The sequence below is a fragment of the Rhagoletis zephyria genome, unplaced genomic scaffold (genome assembly GCF_001687245.7).
Source record: "Rhagoletis zephyria isolate East Lansing unplaced genomic scaffold, Rhagoletis_zephyria_1.1 Rzeph_scaffold_00041, whole genome shotgun sequence".
Lineage (NCBI taxonomy): Eukaryota > Metazoa > Arthropoda > Insecta > Diptera > Tephritidae > Rhagoletis > Rhagoletis zephyria.
The window spans coordinates 387945-395221 of NW_016157125.1; the positions used below are offsets into that span (position 1 = coordinate 387945).

Sequence of the window (7277 nt, forward strand, 5' to 3'; positions counted from 1 at the left end):
GAAAGCTCGCTTTCTTTTTCCAACCAACCTATCTATCCCTGTATGGACTTAGCCCCTTTACATTCCATGTCCCTTTATCCCGACCTGCGTATGTCCATAGCAACACATTCCTTTTCACTACGAAAAGTTCCTATGTATTTCGGCGCCAACTTCGCCGCAAAGAAATTTGCTGCATCTGACAATACCAAATTCTTCCTTCAAACTAGGTCTCCTGGCATTGCACGTTTCTCCTCCTACTTTCCACTGGCCTCTTCTAACCTAGACCTTACAACTTGCCTAATATCTTCGAGCTTCCTCGCTCGCTCCTGCCAATATTTCCTTTCCTGATCTCCCAATTAATCAATTATTCCCTGCTCCTTTCCAACGCCATCTTCCTACCAAAGTTGACAAAATATGGCATGGCTCCTGAAACCTCATCAGCTGGCTATGAATTATCAGGCTTAACATGCTGACAAACTTTACAATTCCTCACACCTGCCAACGGATCATCATGGCATTTCTTCAAGACCTCCATTTCTTCTCCTCCTCTCACCCTACAACCTTTTTCCAATCCGATGAATTTCCATAAATAGAGGGGAACTTCGGCCTAACGAACTTGTAAAGGCAGCCGCCTTCTATTCTTCCCGCTGGGTATGACAAGGCTTCGTTTTCAACAGACCGAATCATTTTCCACAAGCAAGGGTCACTAGTAGAAACTTCAGAAACAACCGGTACACTTCTGGACAACATATCCGGAACCACATGTTCCTTGCCCTTCCGGTTGACGATCTCAAAATCGTAATGCTGCCACGTTAAAGTTCAACGCGCCAACCTACCGCATAGGTCCTTCAAATTATTAACTCAAACCAAGGAATAGCGCCCTCAACAGTAGCAATTTCTCTGCCACCCACAGGACCGCTGGTCACTCATTCTTTGTTGTCGACTAATTTTTCTCATTCTTATTCAGGGACCTGCTCTGGGTCAACACTGGTCCTATACCGAAATCAGATGCATCTGAGTGGATTGTTTACTTCATCTTTCTTAAAATGTGTGTAAAAAATAGGCAAAACTGTAGCATTTTTAATAGAAAACACTTCGAGCTCCATGCTAGCAAGTAGGCCTTAGCGTTATTCTCTCCGTCTTTTAGCAGAAAGTTTTCTAAGCGTTACAGCAAAAAACACTTAAACCTGGCAGTACTGTTCCGTAATATAAATACTTACATAAAAATGAAATTAAATTAAAAAATAGTTTTCTTATTAAAACAATAAAATCTAAATAAAACAAAAAGCTCCGGATTTATTATTGGACTTTTTTCAAGAAAGCTAGAAAAATAAAAAGTATCTGGGATTCTTGTTCTACGGCAATATTTTGCATGGTCTTTTATAACGTTGAAACACGAATACCTTTTATTTTCGGCCCCCGATTTGGACTTCTATTTACAAAAAGAATAAATCGCTATAGATGGATTTTCTTTAGATTTCGAAAAATATTTCCAAACTGCAGATTTTTTTTTTGTGGTATACACAGATGAAAACTAAGTGTTACTAAGACGTCGTCACGCATGTAAGAGTCACCAATACCCATCGTTGCACTCACTATTTAAGAATGCTTTCCCACTACTGGCAATTTACTTGTTGTTCTTACTCTACAACCGGTAGAAACGATAGTTTTAAAATATCGATAGTCCCGTCGATGTTTTTCCACCTCTAGTGTCGCATAGGTGATATACTGGGGTGGACCTTAATATTTGGCCTCTTGCGAGCACCCATTTCCTACATACATTCCGACTTACACTCGAGTTATAGCCCATTTCCAACAAACGCTTAACTGCAGTTAAGAGCTCAGACAAAATACAATAATTTTAACGAGATTTGATCGACAAGGTTTGTTTCTTCATTTTAGCTTTTTTTCCTTTCGTTTGCTTGTGCTTAGGTATGAGCAATTCCTCCCTTCGAGTTGTAGTCTGCTTTTTCCAATAGGCATAAACTGCAGTTCGGGCTTGGTGGAAATTAACTATTATTCTTGCATAAGTAGCTTAAGTGAAATGAATGCAAAACTATAAATAATTTTTATGTTTAATTCAAAAGGTAAATATTGCAAAATGCAGTGGCCAATTTATTTACGAAATGCTGTAATTACGAACTATCTTATATATATAATTTGCTCTAAATTATCAGCGTCATTATACTCCTCAGAGATTTTCAAATAAGTCGAAATAAACGAATCTTAATGGCCCAAGTATGAAATCAATTCATTTCAAAATAATGCAATTCTTGTACATTTACTACACACAATACTCAATGATACCTATTAAAATCATAAGCTAAATATTTTCCGGCTCATTAAATCAGCGTACGTACTCTCTTTATATTATCTTCATTAAACCAATTAGCAGCTTATAAGAACGCTCATCTTATTATCGTCTAACTAATTAAGCCAATTCAATAAATAAAATATCGCAGAACAAAAAAAGCAGCGCTAATCCGCTGAATGGGCCAATAACAACACCACTTAAGGGGCAAGAATCATAAAGATACGCGCTGAATAGATTACCAATACTCCAATACCAATATAAACCCAGTTTGCACACAGCCAATTGACTTGTAAATTGAATCGTCGTTGCCTGTGCTGAATTGCAATTAAATTCCACTTTAGGTGCGTCAGAGCAAACAAGCAAGCAAGCAAGCAAAGCAAAGCAAAGTGCGCAGCTTAACTTTTGCAAATTATCAACTGATTTATGAGCGCTCATAATTAGTCCCTGCTGCAGCTTGTTAAAGTTTAACCATTTTCTTTTTTTCCAGTGTTATTTTTTCGCACTTCTTTTCTAATTTGCTCTTATCTTGCATTAAGCTGATTTGATTATCTACGCAGGGGGATGCGCAAGGACACAGCAGTAGAGTGGATTCCGCCTGTAAGCGAAAAAGTAGAGGGAGTGTTCTTTTTTTGCTTATGAAGTTTTGCTACGTCTTTCGCCTCTCTTACTCATTCCATTTACTACATTTTTTCTACGCTGAACTTTGCTTGGGTGCCGCTGCTGCTGTGCGCTGCACTCTGCTCAACCGTTTGGCTGAGTTGCAATGCAATTTTCATTAAATCTCTTTTCACTTTTCCATGCGTTTTTTCTAAGCTTTTTCCTGATTCTCATTTGCCGTATTAAATTATATATGCACAACTACTCACACGCTTGTGTAGCTTTTTTGTTGCAACTCATTTTTTGCACTTCTTCATATCCGCCCACAATGCCGCCAAGTGGCGCCATCGTTTTCGCTGTTTTACAGTATTGTGAATGTGCGTTTTTTTTTACTCACAATTCTCTAACATTTTTATGCATTTCTCTTTTGTTTGGCACTTTTTTTTGATTTTTTTCATTTGTTCTCATTTATTGTTTTTACATTGTATAAGTTTTACTCCAGTGCCATGTACGCCCCGCCATGACGCCCATCTTAACTAAAGTGCTAAATTACGGTGTTTGGATGACCGTTTTTTTTTTTGCTGGCATCTGCACATACTCTTGCATTCAGCTGTAACTTATGCATGTTGCCCTTTTGAAAATAATTCATTCTACTTTGCTGAAATCTGTTTTATTTCTCTTTTGTTGTCTTGATGTTTCCGTTGTAGTCTGGAGTTGTTTTGAATGTCCAACGTCGATATATCTTCACAAAGTTTTTATCACTTTGGGATTTTTTTTGTATACCCAACACAACTCGTTTCTATTGATTTATGATTTAAATAGCAAGTGGGTAATAGGGAGCAACTTTTTCGGGCACTCTTGCCTTAAACAAATGAAATGGGCTTACACCAACTAAACTAATCCAATTTGTCCTAATCTAACCAGGGGCCAGGCCAGGTTTCCCAATGTCTGATTAACACTAGCTGCACGCCAAATATCTTTATCGACTCCATAACCAATAACAGGGAGTCAATAACGTCGTTAATGATGTTTAACTTGTTGCTAGTGTTAACCAGACATTAAAATTTAATTTTCATTCATTCATTCATTGGAGTAAAAATTGACGCGAACTCTTAACCACTTGCAACTGTATACCCAAAAATTAAAAAAAAAAATAAATAATTTTGGTGAAAATTGTTCAATAACATTTTTGTAGGTCTCCAAAAAAAAAAATCACAAAAAGAAATTTTAAATGTTATAAAAAATTAAAATTTTTATGAAAATCTATCCTCATGTGTAAGTAAATAAGTGTTACATAACAAAAACTAGTTGAAAACATGTGTAAGGTTCACAAAAAAAAAAAAAAAATTGAAATGTCATAAATAAATTTTCACCAGAATTATTTTATTTTCAGTTTTTAGAAATTCCAATTTTTATAAGCTTTCATTAAAAAATAAAATTTTTCTTTTTCAAATTGGTTGAAAAATGATGGCTCTAATGAATTACGGAAATTAAATTCCAGTTTTGAACCACTGTGCGATGTAATGTCATGTAATAGTAAAATAATAAAGCATAATGACGTAACGTAACCTTGCAAACATAATTCCTTATAACCTTATATCCAAAATTCGTACAGCGTAGATGTTTGCTGTTAGAGACTCTAAAGGCAGTGCCACACGATTGGGCATTTGCGCAAAATTTGATGCAAATTGTATCTCAATTGTGGGAATACACAAATATTTTTCTTTATCCCAATCACGAAAAACAATTTGTTCCAATTTTTCAATAGAAATACGCTATATTGTACCAATCGTGTGACTACAAAAAAAGTTGTACTTTTTATTTTTATTTTGTACCAATAGCCCAATATAAAAAATGTACAAATCTACGCGACTATCCCAATCGTGCAACACTGCTGCTAATAAGTGTGCTGGGTATGAAATTAACATCCTCTTCTCAAAGAAGCTTAAGTTCAATTTATAACAATTTTTGTTTCATTTTTTGTATCTACATCTCTTGCTGTATTCCATGCTGTGCCAAGCCAGCATGCGGCGATTTTACACAAATCTGTGTGATATTCTCGCAGTGGCTAGCTAAATTATCTATTTGTATTACATTGTCGTGTCGCTAAATGAATTGTTCGCAATTGAATTTTTAGCTTTGCCCACAGTTTGATTTACAAATCGAACGAGTTTTTAACTTTAGTTGTCCTACGGTGAAATATGCAAAGTTGATATGACTATTTAAAATTTTAAAAGAATGGGAGCAATTATGAGAACTGTGGATAAGAAAGGATGTGTTGAGAGAGCGTTAAACACACAAAAATTATAATACTTTAACGCCACTTAAAAAATGGTCCGAATGGTTTTTATCAAAATTATTTTCATTGCACAATTACCATCATCAGCTCCAAGGCTATGAGCTTCAACGACACTGGCATTGGCAGGCTTTTCTGAAGGTTGGACCTTACCTGGAACACTCATCTTTCAACTTTTAGTAATTTTCAGACAGATTTATGCACCGTTTAGCGCTTTTGAACTTCCTGTGGCTCATTATAACTTTATTGTTTATTATTATCACTTTAAACAAAAAATATTTGTTTACTTAAAGGCATAATTTAAACCTTTGCTATTTATTTATTTTAATTTCAGATTTTTTCTTCTTCTTTTCTTAACTATTCCAGTTTTTTAATTTTATTTCGAAAAGCATTTCTAGACAAAAACAAATTTTTCAAAAATTATAAAAATATCAAAAAAAAATTTAACAGAAAAAGATTTCTGAAAAACTGAAATACTGGTAAATGTCTAAAATTAAAAGTAAAAAAAGCAAAGCTAAATGCCGTACTTTTTTGTACAATTTTCAATTTTAAAAAGTAAAAATTGCTACCGATTTCTGATGATTATTGGTTTTGGTTTTTTTTTTCGTTTTTAAAATTGTCAGCTTTTTTAAATGCTTTACATTTATTTAAATACATAAGTTTATTTAGCCCTAAATATTCCTATGCCGCTTGTTTTTTTAGTTTTGTCGTTTGTATCAGGTTTTAAAAGCATGTCTTTTCAAAAATATTTCACCTTAAATCTTTTTAAAAAAAAAGTTTAATCCGAACCTTATAAAATTTCAAATATTCCGTAATGTTTTCTGAACATTTTTTTTATTAATGTTTTCGTCTTTTTAGCTTATAATTTTCTAAAAGAACTAATTGAATTTTGCTACTTTTAGATTTTTCTCTTTAATTCCAAAAGCACGACAAAAGCCATTTTTCTTGAAATTAAAAATAAAAAGATTTTTTTTAATAAGCTGATTAAGTGATTGAATTTTTTAAACATTTCAGCTGTTTCTTGTTTTTTGTTTTACTTGAAGATTTTTTTTTTTTCTAATTATCCAGTTTTTATACCCGAGCGCACTTGTGCTCAAGGGTATATTAACTTTGTTCGCATAACGGTTGTTTGTAACAGCCAAAACTAATCGACATAGATATAGACAAATGTATATATAAATGATCAGAATGAAAAGAGAAATCGATTAATCGGTGACTGTCTGTCCGTCCGTCCGTCTGTGCACACGATAACTCGAGTAAAAATTGAGATATCTTAACGAAACTTGGTACATGCACTTCTTTTGGGCGTAGGACGGATGGTATTGAAAATGGGTAAAATCGGACAATAACCACGCCTACCTCCCATATAACGGTAATTTTCAGAGATACGAAAACTGCGATATTTTAGTAACTACTGAAGATAATTCACTCAAAATTGACATTTAGATTAACTTTTAGACGAGAAATAAGAATATTAAAAATTTTTGGAAAATGGGCGTAGCCACGCCCACTTATAGTTACATGTGAATACCTTGGTCACCGCTGCACCGATTTCTTCCAAACTTTTTGACCCTGGTACAGCATACCAAATGGCCGAAAATTTTTAAAATCGGACAATAACCACGCCCACATCCCATATAACGGTAATTTAGAAAAATACAAAATCTTCGATAAATCAGTAAATATTAAAGCTAATTTATTTAAAATTGATGCTTGCAACAATTCTTTACCAAGAAATACGTTTATGGTAAAAGTTTGGAAAATGGGCGTGGCAACGCCCACTTATGATCACATATAAGTATATCGGTAACCGTTCTACCAATTTGTACCAAACTCGGTGTGGTTATTGTGCTTGCTACATAAAAGCAAAACGTTGAAAATTATTGAAATCGGGCTAAAATTACGGCCGCTTTTCATATAACAGTAAATTTCAGAAATGCTTGAAACTGCAATATTTAGAAATTTATGGATGCTAGTTTACTTAAAATTTATACACCCGCTTATCATGTAGCGGTAGCTTTCGGAAAAGTGGAAAACATATATTTAATACTTGCGCCCGGTATTTAATGTTCGGCTCCGCCCGAACTTAGA

General features: G+C 34.3%; 1 protein-coding gene across 1 annotated transcript in view; it reads right to left on the reverse strand.

Moving 5' to 3' along the window:
- Positions 1-7277, reverse strand: part of DIP-epsilon (Dpr-interacting protein epsilon) — a 289178-nt gene that overhangs the window by 76167 nt on the left and 205734 nt on the right. The gene's annotated exons all lie outside the window — the stretch shown is intronic.